This window comes from Ursus americanus, chromosome 4 (assembly GCF_024610735.1).
Source record: "Ursus americanus isolate L20-20 chromosome 4, mUrsAme1.1.p, whole genome shotgun sequence".
In the NCBI taxonomy this organism is placed as follows: domain Eukaryota; kingdom Metazoa; phylum Chordata; class Mammalia; order Carnivora; family Ursidae; genus Ursus; species Ursus americanus.
Genome location: NC_142130.1, coordinates 74,616,645 through 74,630,335, shown reverse-complemented (window position 1 = coordinate 74,630,335; position 13,691 = coordinate 74,616,645). Strand labels below are relative to the sequence as shown.

At 39.8% G+C, this 13,691-nt stretch overlaps 1 pseudogene; it reads right to left on the bottom strand.

Annotated features, from left to right (window-relative positions):
- Window positions 1–262: 262 nt before the first annotated feature.
- LOC148110274 (oxaloacetate tautomerase FAHD1, mitochondrial-like) lies at window positions 263–1,845 on the bottom strand (annotated as a pseudogene).
- Between the last annotated feature and the right edge of the window lie 11,846 nt (window positions 1,846–13,691).

Genomic DNA, 13,691 nt, shown 5'->3' with positions numbered 1-13,691 from the left:
CATTTAGTTTGATAAATTCTCTTTGGAAGCATCACAAATACTTTATTCTGGTTGTTTCTTAGAAGACACTGTTCCTCATTTCCACTTCTAGCCCAGTGTCTTCTAGATCACATTTTCCTTGGAGTTCCATCTTCCTTGAGTTGAGACATAACAATCCAATTAAATCACTTAAAAATTGGTTTCTTATTAAAGGACTGTCACCTCAAGTAACCTTTGCTTCCTTCTGTCTTGCTCCTCTCTCTCCTAAAACTTAAGAAGTTAGGGTGCTTTGTATGGATTCAATAAATCTCGTATTACCAACCCCGTGTATGTAAGCCTGAATTTCATTTTTTTTTTTTTTTAAACAGGTCCTATTCCTTGGGCGTCCTGGTCCAGATTATACCTCCTTCTAGCATGGTCATTATGTAAACACTGTTGATGATGTAGAGGATGTGAAAAATCATGGAGGATGTCACAGTTCCCGCCTGAGTTTGCCATTGACCTTTGGCCAGAGCTTCAGGTTGTGAGGGTCAGGGATCTTCTCTTCGGGCACAAATGTGCTGATGGGGCTGAAAACCGTGAAGCTCATGGCCAGAGCCAGGACAGTCCCTTCTTGCACTGGTCCTGCACATCGCTGGTGGTCATATCCACGGCACAGCTGGCCACATAGTCTGTGGCTGTGGCCTCTGGGAAGACACAGCCACACTGCGTCTGTGCAGGCTGGGGCTGTACGCGGGCTAGAGGATGGCCAAGCCCTCAGTTGGTGTCGGTGGTGGACAGCTTCAGGAAGCGCACCCGCCCTGCTCTGAGCCGCTCTCCGCAGCTCCAAGATGTGGTTCACGTAGTTCCTGCCCACAGACGTAGTACTCTTCCCCAACTCCTGGAAGCCGGACAGCTGCCCATAGACTACCAGGTCTCTCGCCGGTTGCCCCTGAAGTCTAACAAATTTTGCCAGACCGGGTCACGTGACGACTACGCCTACGGCTACCCGGAGAGGACGAACTACCTTGGGACTTCTCGCGTGGCATTCCGCGGGGGATTATCGTCGTGGCGCTCGGCCTTCTGGGAGCCACTCTCCAGTGGCCCCGGCACTCGGGCCTGGTTCTCAGAGAGGGACGGGTTGTGTAATATCTCCGTTTGTTCTCAGGTTTGAGGGTGGATGTTATGTTCTCATGCTTTTTAAACGTAAGTATCTGTCTGTTTTAAGTATTAGTCTTATTTTGTTTTCTTTCTGGTAATTTCTCAATCTCTCAAATTTTCCTCCCTCTTAAGTATTCTCTTCTCCCTTTACTCCTTCCCAAGAGGGCACTTGGGGGAGAAGGAAGCTTTTATAGCCTAGGGGCCGTGGGGGAGGGGCATCCAGACCATAGCTCTTCTCCGCTCTCTCACTGATGTCCAGCCCACTTCACCAGGTCTGTGGTGCCAGTCTCTGTTTTTTGTTTGTTTGTTTTGTTTTTTTGTTTAAAATTTTATTTATTCATTTGAGAGACAGAGACAGAGAGAGCACAAGCAGGGGGAGAGGCAGAGGGAGAAGGAGAAGCAGACTCCGGCTGAACTGGGAGTCTGACCTGGGGCTCGATGCCAGGATCTTGGAGATCATGACCTGAGCCGAAGGCAGAGGCTTAACTATCTGGGCCACCCAGGTGCCTGGCCAGTCTCTGTCTTTTGCAGGTAGACAGGCTCACCTGGTGTATCAGCTGTCCTGAGCTGGTCCCCGTTGACGTGTGAATTGACCCACTGTGGTTTTGAGGTGTGTTCTCTTGATATTTCTTTCCTTACCGCTGCCTCTAACGGTGTGGTTGCTCTTGGCAAAATTCCTGGCGTCTTCTGTAGCGCACCCTTTTTGCACCTGTCATGCCGAGGCATACTCACCTTGTATGACTGCCCTCAGGCTTTCCTGCTTAGGCATTTCCCTCACTAATTGCTGTTTTGCAATACTCAGGTCATGCTGGATATTGCACTATTCTCTCTATTGAGTTTCTTTAACTGGCTGATCATTCCCCAGACCAGGGAAGAATCAGCTTCAAGATATTTAGATCTATCCTTTCCCTCCCCGCAATGTACCCAAGTGTGTTTCTATCACGTCTGCTCCCTCTAGAGGTCTTAGTTCCAGGACACTTCAGTCTCAGTGTGTCAGTCAGGCTCTTGGAAGATCTAGAGATGGCATACGGAAATTGGGCAATTTCAGAAGAATTTAGCAGAGGGACTGTTTACTAAGGTGTAAGGAAACCACAGGAGACAGTACAGGGCTCAGGCTAGAAATAGCAGGATGGCCAGGCAGAAGTCGGGGATCCTTGGTGGATGCAGACAGCCTGGGACAATCCTACAAGGAAGGAGATAGTAAGTATCCTGACCCCCTTTTCTCCCTCTGATCTTTTCTAGGTGCCCTTCATTGGCTGAATTCAGTAAGAAGCCAGAGGGCAGGGAGCCTGTTAATGCAACCCATCCCTTGATAGAATCCAGCCAGTCTCCTGGGCCACGGAGCAGGTGGAGAATGGATCTGAAAGGGCAGTGGAATATACCTGCCGACTCAGCTTCCTGGAGGTACAGAGAAAATTCTGTGTGTGTGTGTGTGTGTGTGTGTGTGTGTGTGTGTGTATGTGTGTGAGAGAGAGAGAGAGGAGTAGCGGAATGCTCACAGAAATTATTGATTGTAAAGAAATGTTACTGATGGAACAGTTGTTTTACATGTAAGTTATACGTAGTAAGAAGGAAAAGTCTGAGGCCATTAAAAAGGATTGTATAGCTGTGTGGGGACTATAGCTTGTCCTTTGTAGTTCTTTTTCTCAGCACCAGTCCTGCTATCTAGCACAGAGGAAATATTCAGTATTTATTAATGTCTTTTTGTACTAGGGAAACAAATCTGAAGCCAGGATGTGTTCACACATTGTGATGGTTAATTTTATGTGTCAGCCTGATTGGCTAAAGGATGTCCAAATACTTGGTGAAACATTTCTAGCTGTGTCTGTGAGGGTGTTTTTGGGAGAGATTAGCATTTGAATCAGTAGACTGAGTAAAGACCTGACCTCATGAACTAATGATGAGGACCCACTCTGTTGAGGGCAGAGAGAGGCAGAAGGGTGCAATCTCCCTCTTCTTGAGCTGAGACTTCCATCTTCTCCTGCCCACTGACATGGGGCCTCCTGCTTCTCAGGCCTTCTGACTATGGGACTTACACCAGCGACTCTCCTCCTGCCCCCCAGGCCTTTGGCCTTGGGCTATATTATACTGACTTTCTTGCTTTTCCAGGTTACAGATGGCAGATCATGGGACTTCTAGACGTTCATAATTGTCCCAGTTAATTGCTATAATAAATCTCCTGTGTATATCCCTTTGTATCCTATTGGTACTATTTCTGTGGTGAAGTCCAATGCACAGTTTGGTTAGTTGAACGTGTTCTCTAAATCGGACTGATGGCTATTAGAACTCCTCTTTCGGCAGTGATTATCCTTGTTCAAATAACCTGATTGCTTATTTAGTCAAAGAGGAGTGTCCTCAGAATGTTGCCCAAAATGTGCCTTTACTTTGTTCTTTCTTTAGAGGAATTTGTCTATTTACAACTCTTTTTTTTACAAACAAAAATTTTTTTGTTTTGTTTTAAAATTTTTCCTCCCCTCTGCTTCCAGAGCTCTGCCTGGCTAACTTAAATGAACAGTGACACTGCTTCTGCTCATCCTTTTCTGTCTTTAGAAACAACCACATGATGTGATTTTCTAGTCTTCCTTGGAGATAATCTCCATGATCGGGCTTTCTCTTCTAACCTCTACTGATCTTGGAGGCCATCCTGGGAACCCTCTTCACATTTTCCATGTCAGCCTATTTCTGGTCTAGATGGGTATTAAGGATGTGGGATGATTATACGCTCTACTGCCTGTTACGTAGCTATCATATTATAGAGCTTGCTTTTAAAATCTATCATGGAATATTATTTCTAACATATGTTTCTCATTTCTTTCCTTACCTAAGAGTACAAATCTTTTTAAAATTTCTATTGAAATATATTTTATTTCAATCTGTGTGCACCACTTATTTTAGACCTGTGAACATAATATTATTTCTCATATAAAATGTAGTCCAGGAGCAGCAAACTCAGTTCTGTAAGGGTCAGTCAGGTAACAGTAGTGTGCGAAGCTGCCAGATTAGAGAAAATAGAGTGATGTTGGGACTCTGGAAAGAGGTATGCATGCTTTACCTAAAGGTATTAAAATTTAACTTAACAAAAATGCTTTTCTGGCAAAAATCAATTTAAAAGTTGTCTGTGGGCCTGACTCAGTCCCTGATTTAAATCACTGACAAAAACATTAATAGCATGGAGGGTTTATTGACATTCTTGCTCATTTATTCATTTAACAAACATTAGTTGAATGCTGCAGAGTTCCAGTTAGGTGTTGCACCTCTAAATAGAAATGCTAACACTAATACTGATACTAAGAATGTGTCTTTGACTCTCAGGTTCTCTGGCTCTAGTAAAACTGGTGGAAAAATGAATGTCTAATTATAGAACTATGTGGTGGGTTTCCAGAGAAGTTGGGAACCTAAAAGAGTGGGTGGGTGATGCCTGAGGACTCAATGAGAAAGGTAGACAGGAAACAGATTTTGAAGATCAACAGGTAAGGCCGTAATATTTTTCAAGAGATTTACATGTTTAGAAACGTTTGTTACATCTGTTAAGGTTGGTAAAATTTTAAAAAGTATTTCTCATAATGCTAGGGATAGTTCATTCTAATTTACATTATTCTAAGGTTTTTTTATTGCTCGTATTTTAAAAAAGATTTTATTTATTTGAGAGGGGGAGAGAGAGAGAGAGAAAATGAGTGGTGGGGTGGGGCAGAAGGAGAGAGAGAGAGAGAGAGAGAGAGAGAGAGAGAAGCAGACTCCCTGCTGAGCAGGAAGCCCACTGCGGGGCTTGATCCCAGGATGGGAGATCATGACCTGAACCAAAGGCAGATGCTTAACCAACTGAGCCACCCAGATGCCCCTCTAAGGTTTTTTTTGTTTTGTTTTGTTTTTAAAGAATTTTTGTTCCAAAACTATTCATAATTAAGGTTAAATACTGGTCTTTCTGGAATATCAGGAAATGCTAACTAGTGGGCTAAGGGGAAAAAAGTGAAGTGATGCATCCTGTGTACTCTTACCTTTTTGGAGTTTTATAATGTACACTAAATGCCCTTTTGCCCCCTTTTTTGTTCTAGAACTATTAACATTTTGTTAACAGTGTTCTGTGGAACAGCAATTTATAAGGCACTGATCTGCCTTATAACAATATAATTGTTGAAAAATGAAAAGTTATTGTCATCCAGGGTTATTTGGGCTACCCTGCTTCCAACAATAGTCAACTTTTAATTCTTCTGCTAGTAGCAAAGGCTTATTGAGCACTTTACCAATTCATTCTTCCACTGAATTAACCTTTTATTGGAGAATGAGTAGTTGTTTTCAAAGTGAGATAGCCCCATCTGTTATAAATAAAGCCAAATGAAAGGTATTTGCAATGATTATAAAATAGGTTTGTAATAATGATTAATTGTGCCCCAGTGTTATCAGAGGAAGGTTTAGGTGATATCTTACTAGAGACTGCTGTTGCAAAAAGTATAAATAAAGGAGAGAGATATTGTTGAGTATTGCTGAGTATCCATTTAATAAAATGAAAATTGGGTCCCAAGTGAAAATGTGCATAAGGACTATGGAATCACTAAGAAGATAATGTATGAATCTTCAGGTTAGTAGGGCTTCGAAACAGAGCTAAATGACATTTTAAGAAGTATAATGAATAGTGACTGCTTCCTTTTCACTTTGGTAAGCACTGTTCATTTCTTCGCCTTTTTATTTGTTGCAACATTGTATAGATAATTGGGGTTGGAAGTTAATTTGTAAAGCGCCTGTTTTCAGTAAGAGCAATATCTAAGCAACAGGACACTTGCTTACTTATATTGTTCTTAAAGCTCTGCAGAGAAAAGCAAGCAGGACTCTCCCTAGAGATTTTTCTTTTGCAAATGACCTGCTAGTCTGTGCAGGAGTGGTAGACAGCAAACACCAAGGTTTGTATAACACTCAGGTATGAGCAGCCAGGCTGGATAAGAATCAGACCAAAAAAACCCCCCAAAACTCACTTGAAAAAGTTGCATTCAGCTTTGTTTGAATATCAAAAAGTGAAAAACATCTGAAAGCCCATTGATAGAGCACTGGTGAGGTGTATTAATGCATAGACAAGAAATAAACAACTGAGCATTAAAGTGAATGAGGTAGATCTTCACATACTGAGGAAAAATACTTGATTTATTAGGAAACAAAAGAAAAAGAAAGAAAACAGGTACAGAACAAAGTGTCAAATAAGTTCTCCATTTTATCTTTAAAAAGATGCAGAAGAATACATGGGCCTGGGATATTTCTGAAAATATGCATTGAAATGTTGATGACAGTTATCCACGAAGAGTGAGACATGTGTCTCGAGTTGAGAATAAAACTTGCTTTTAGGGGCGCCTGGGTGGCTCAGTCATTAAGCGTCTGCCTTCGGCTCAGGGTGTGATCCCAGCGTTCTGGGATCGAGCTCCACATCAGGCTCCTCCACTGGGAGCATGTTTCTTCCTCTCCCACTCCCCCTGCTTGTGTTCCCTCTCTCGCTGGCTGTCTCTCTTTCTGTCAAATAAATAAATAAAATCTTAAAAAAAACAAAAACAAAAAACTTGCTTTTAAATGTATAAACCTTTATTTTGTGTGTGTGTGTGTACACATTCTATGGAGTTACTATTTTGTAAAAAAATAAAAGCCAGGTAGACCATGAGTAAGTGGATTTGGTGGTGGTGTTGAGCGAGGCATCAGGAAGAGGTTTTCAGCTGTGTATACTGGATGTCCATTCCCATAAACATCGTGAGCATTTCTAGGAGAGTCCATTGAAAGCAACAGACAGTGAATTAATGGATTGTGGAATCAGGATATTCCAAGTAGGATAAGTTTGAATCTTGACTTTTATAAGCAGTAATAAACGACATGGCTGAACCTTGACTTCCTCATCTGTGAAATGGAAATAACAGTTCTTGCCTTGTATGGTCTTAGGAAGAAAGTGTGTAGTACAATGCCTACTATTATAGTTTCTATGTAATGGATTACCATCTTGCTTTCAACTATTTTAAATTTTATTATATTGCTCTCATGCAATATGCCAGTTTTTTTTCTTGATATCTGGAACAGGGTAGTATTTAGTATCTGGTAAACTTTTTTTAAAGGTTTTATTTATTTATTAGAGAGCACGCATGAGCAGGGAGGAGGGGCAGAGGGAGAGGGAGAAGAGGGCTTCCCACTGAACAGGGAGCCCAATGTGGGTCTTGGTCCCAGGGTCCCAAGATCATGACCTGAGCCGAAGGCTCATGTTCAACCAACTGAGCCACCCAGGTGCCCCTGTCTGGTAAATTCTTAACATATAATATTTTCTCTAGATTTTTTTCTCCAAGTGAAGAATAAATCTATTATCTTTGTTATACTTTGTCCCTGGATTATGCCTCTTTGCCCAAAAATATCTTTTGATAACTAGACATCCAAATATAAGTCCTAGGACAAATCTTTCCTTCTTTACCTCTTTTCTCTCTTCCTTCCTTCCTTTTATTTCTTTCTATCCTTTACTTTGGCAGAAGTGCTACCTAGAAATCCATTTTTATTTGAGATTTCTGCCCTGATAAACTATGTAAAAATAATCTATTCATGAGATACATTTTTATTAATTTTTGCATTCTAGAAAGACCATCCCCAATACCTTGGGAAATCACATTTTCCAAGAATACACCCGTAGGTTTCTCTCTCTCTCTCTCTCTTTTTTCCTATATGTGCCTCTATCTTACATCCTGAAAAATGGATTTATCACATTAAATATTTTACTAAGGTCTTATCATATAGGACACATGTGATGGTTTGTTTTGTGTGTCAACTTGGTTGGCTGTAGTACCCAGTTATTCAATCAAACACTAATCTAGATGTTGCTGTGAAGATATTTTGTAGATGTAGTTAATATCTACAATCAGTTGACTTTAAGGAAATTATCTTGTATAATATGGGTGGGTCTCATCCAATCAGTCGAAAGACCTTAAGAGCAAAACTAGAGTTTCTCCGAGGAAAAAGAAATTCTGTCTGTGGATGCAGCCTCAGCTCCTGCTTGAGAGTTTTCTGGCCACTGTCATGCCCCGTGTCTGTAGACCCCAGACCCCAATAAGACTTGCTGAGCCAGATCCTACAATTGCAGAAGCTAATTTCCTTGAAATAAATCTCTCAATAAGAGGGGTGTGTGTGTGTGTGTGTGTGTGTGTGTGTGTGTATTTATTGGTTCTGTTTTTCTGGTGCAAACTTGACTCATACAGATGATTTTGGTACTGAGAGTAGAGTCTGCTGTAACAAATACCTAAAAATGTGGAAGTGGCTTTGGAATTGGATAATGGGTAGAGGTTGAAAGCATTTTGAGGTGCATGGTAGAAAAAGTCCAGATTTCCTTGAAGAGATTGTTGATGGAAATGTGAATAGTGAAGATATTTCTGGTGAGGTCTCAAACGGAGATGAGGAACATGTTGTTGGAAACTGGAGGAAAGGCAATCCTTTTTATAAGATGGCAGAAAACTTGGGTGAATTGTGATCTACTGTTGGGTGGAAAGTACAATTTATAAGCTACAAACTTGGATATTTAGCTGAAATTTCCAAGCATAGCTTTGAAGGGACAGCTCCACTTTAAGAGGAAAGAAATAAATGGAGGAAGGAAATCTTAAGCAAAAACTGACAAGCACTTGATTTGGAGGCTCGTGTTCTATCCATATTGCTAAGGTTACTAAATTTGGAAATTCACTGTTAGAAAAGCATGTAGTGGAGACAGGGCCAAGGATATGGCTTGACTGTCTTTGCTGAAGAGGTTATGTGTGTGACTCATGGAGCCAACCAACCATGTTAGCAGAAGCCAGGAATAGCGATGGGCTTATCCAGGAAGGTTCTGCTGACAACTCTCTTGTCTAATTGTGTGGTTCTCATGAATTACACAGGAGGCTGACAAAGTTTTAGTATGTTACAGCAGTAGAAACACTACCAGCTTGGACTGAAAGGGACAGAGATTGGACAAAATGAAAGAATATTGGACTCCCAAATATCTACAAACAGGAAAGAGGCTGATAGAGCTACTCTGCTGCAGACATATACCGCTTTTCAAGAAAAAGGAAGAATAACTTAAAGGGCAGTACTGCAAATGCAGAGACAGAGGCTGATAGAAGCTCTACAGACCCAGAAACATGGATGCCAGCGGAGCATCTGTGAGCCTACAAGTCCGTCTCCACGGGCCCAGAGGGAAGAGGGTTGAGCTACAGAGGATTCTCTCAGCCCTTGAAACCTAATGGAATTTTCCATCTTGTATTTCAGACTGGCTTGGGACAAGTGATCCCTTTATATTTTCTATTTTCTCTCTTTTGGAATGGGAATGTATATCATATGTGTGTCCCACTATTATATTTTAGAAGCAGATAACTTGTTTTCTAGTTTTATGGATCTATGGATAAAAAGAAACTTTGCCCTAGGATGCATCATATAGAGAGTCTTACCCATTCCTGATTTAGATGATTTAGGAGGTGGGACTTGGGACTTCTTTGAGCTGGTGATAATTTAGGTGAGATTTTGGATTTAGAGTTGGTGCTATAATGCAGACTTTGGGGGATGCTGGGATAGGGTTAATGTATTTTGCATGTGGGACTGACATAAATTGAATAGTGTCTTTCAAAAAGATAGGTCTAAGTCCTAACCCCTGGCATCTCTAAGTATAAGCTTATTTGGAAATAGGGTCTTTGCAGATATAATTAAGTTAAGGACTTTAGGATGAGATTACTTGATTTAGAGTGGACCCTAAATCCAATGACTAGTGCCCTCATAAGAGAAAGGAGAAGAAGATTTGAGACACACAGAGACACAGAGGAGAACACACAAAGAGCAAGGCCATGTGAAGTCGGAGGCAAAACTTGGAGTAATGTTTGTACAAACCAAGGAATGTAAGGATTCTGACAGCCACCAGAAGCTGTAAGAGAGGCATGAAATAGATTCTCTGAGCCTCCAGAAGGGACCAACGAGCTGATACCTTGATTTCTGACTTCTGGCCTCCAAAATTGTATGAGAACAAATTTCTGTTCTTTTAAGTCAGTTTGTGATATTTATTATGCAACCCTGGAAAACTAATACAGTGTATAGTGCAAAAAGAGAAAATACTCATATTTTGCTCTCAAGGTATATACTGTTATTTTTTAAAAGTTTTTTTTATTTTAATTCCAGTGTAGTTAACATATTTACATTAGTTTCAGGTGTACAATATAGTGATTCAGCAATTCTGTACAATACTCAGTGCTCATTATGATAAGTGTACTCTTGATCCCCTTCACCTGTTTCACCCATTCCCCACCCACTGCTCCTCTAGTAGCCATCAGTTTGTTCTCTATAGTTACGAGTCTGTCTTCAGGTTTGTTTCTCTTTTTTCCCCCTTGTTCATTTGTTTGGTTTCTTAAATTATACATATGAGTGAAATCATATGGTATTTGTCTTTTTCTAATGGACTTATTTTACTTAGCATAATATTCTCTAGCTCTATTCATATTGTTGTAAATTACATGGCAAGATTTCATTTTTTTGATGGCTGAGTAATATTCCTTGTGTGTGGTGTGTGTATACACTACATTTTCTTTAGTCATCTATTGATGGACATTTGGGCTGCTTTCATAATCTGGGTATTGTAAATAATGATGCAGTAAACGTAGGGGTGCATATGTCCCTTCAAATTTGTGGTTTTGTATTCTTTGGGTAAATGCCCAGTAGAGCGATTACTGGATCATAGAGTAGTTCTATTTTTTTAAAAAAGATTTTATTTATTTATTTATTTGACAGAGAGAGCACAGGCAGGGGGAGCAGGAGAGGGAGAAGCAGGCTCCCCACTGAGCAAGGAGCCTGATCTGGGACTCCATCCCAGGATCCTGGGATCATACCCTGAACTGGAGGGAGACGCTTAATCGACTGAACCACCCAGGCGTCCCTATAGTTCTATTTTTAATTTTTTGAGGAACTTCTGTACTGTACTGGCTGCACCAGTTTGCATTCCTACCAAAAGTGCATGAGGTTTCCTTTTTCTGCACATACTCACAAGCACTTGTTTCTTGTGTTGCTGATTTTAGCCATTGTGGCAGGTGTGAGGTGCTCATTGTAGTTTCTTTTTCTTTCTTTCTTTCTTTTTTATTTATTTATTCATTTTAGAGAGGGGGGGGGAGAGGGGTGGAAGGAGAAAGGAGAAAATCTCAAGCAGACTCCCTGTTGAGCACAGAGCCTGACACAGGGCTCGATCCCGTGACACCAAGACTATGACCTGAGCCAAACCAAGAGTTGGATGCTTAACCGACTGTGTCACACAAGCACCCCTCATTGTAGTTTAATCAAAACTACATGCATTTCCCTGATGGCGAGTGATATTGAGTGTCTTTTCATGTGTCTGTTGGCCATCTGTATGTTTTCTATACTGTTATGTTTTTGAGTTGACATGTCAAGTAGGTTGAGAATAGAATTAAAATACTGCTTTATTTGACCAGGAGTGCTATACTTGCCATATTAGAAGAAATAGAAGGTATTAAGGAGTTGTGAATGGGGACAGAGATGGTGTAATCCAGTGATCCCCCAAATTTTCCCCACTGGAACAAGCATCAAGGATGATTATGTTCATACTCAGAACACTGTCATCAACATACTCTGATTTGAGAAATGCCAGAGAGTTTTGCAGGAAGTAAAGCACATAGAGCTACAGACTTTTTTTTTAAGCCTCAACTAGCTTTATCTTTTTCCTTTTAAAAATATGTACATAGATAAAGTCACTAAGAAATTTTCATATGATTTATGAGAATTATAATAATTCATAATCACCCAACTCTTCAGGGTTAATAAAGGCTATTATAGGATATAAAGTAGACTGTGTATTATGAGCAATTTCATCTTTGTTGGCTCGGTTAGGCATCTGCCTTTGGCTCAGGTCATGATCCCAGGGTCCTAGGATGGAGCCCCACATGTGGGGCTCCCTGCTCAGTGAGGAGTCTGCTTCTCCCTTTCACTCTCGCTCTGTGTTCTCTCTTTCTGTCAAATAAATAAATAAATAAATAAATCTTAAAATTTGCCATTAAAAAAAAAGTGCCAGTGACTGATTTTGATGTTATAGTGGGGACAACTTTGGAACAGCTATACAGTTTTAAAACAAAATTATCTGTAAATCTTGGTAATTTAATTATTGAACTACCTGTGACACTTGGCCCAGCTGCTCATGATATAACAGTGTCATGACATTGGGGTTGTGAATTGTTGCACTAGTTCAGCTCTTTTTTCAGAGATTAAAACTGAGACCTAAAGAGTAACTTAGTTAAGACCTCATGGTGCACTAATAACAGGACTGGGGCTGGGGGCGTTCAGGGGGGAGGGAAGTCAATATAGAGTACATACTATGTATGCATCTGGTGTTGTCCTAGGCATTTTCTACACATTCTCCTCACTTTTCACAACGCTTCAAGGTAGACGTTAATTTTTTCACTGTACAGAGGAGATAATAGATTCTCAGACAGTTTAACAACTTGTTTAATAACATACAACAGGTAAGTCACCCAGCAGGGATTTAACACAGGTCTAAATCTCCTATTACACTGCTGTGCTTAAAAATAGAACCCATGCCTCTTAACTTCAGTTGTATGCTATAAACCGCATTAAATTTTCTCTCTAATAAAAAAAAAGTTATAAAAAGGCAAATCTGTACACTATTCTGGTATTAATCAGGATGTATTCCTACTCACATAGACTTACATTTGTCTCCATAATTTGTTACATATTTTGCTGATTATTTCCAGATCAAAGTAGCATTCTGCCTGTGTTTGAGTCAACTATTGGTAGCTATTGACAAAAAATACTTGGACTGATCAAAAAGGGTCAGTAATGTTAGCAAAATCACTGAAAATGATGGATCATTTCTCCAAACACACCTAGTTGACGTTTTTTTCTTTAATACTAGTTGAACTTAATTGTTATTTTGGCACTTTGTTGTATTGACCTTAATCATTACAAAACTGATTATTGAGATACTTTAGGTAGAATTGCCTTCAGTGAATGGCATGAGGTTTAAGTGAAATCTTAAAAAAACTAACACTTTACCTACATTGGTATAGTCAATCAATTACTCAATCATACCCATTATTTTGTCTATATAGCTTGAAATAAACATGAATTATAACTGCAGTGATAATAGATTTCTTTTTTTTCTGTCCTATCTCCATATAAACTGCCATCAAATAGTTTATTTTGGAAGATGAATGGCAAGCTATGACATTTCTAGTTCAAAAGTTGTGTTCAATTACATTGTTTTTACAGTAACAGGAATTATGGTAAGAGGAGTTAGAATAACTTTAATTATGCTTATTTCACTTATGAACATTCTTTTGTGATATTAGCATCTAATTTTTTTAAAACCATAAATTGCTATATTATTTTATAAAGGATTCACCTTTCATCTGGGAGTTTGAATTTGCTTAGTTGTTTTTATCATCTGAATCAATCATTTATTTTTCATGAATGTGTTATATCTATCATTTATTCACCCATCCATCCATCTTTTCTGTAAACATATCTGTAAACAGTAGTTGATTTGTTGAAACAATCCAAGTTTTACTCTTTAAAATTCACTTCAGAAAGTTCAGTGA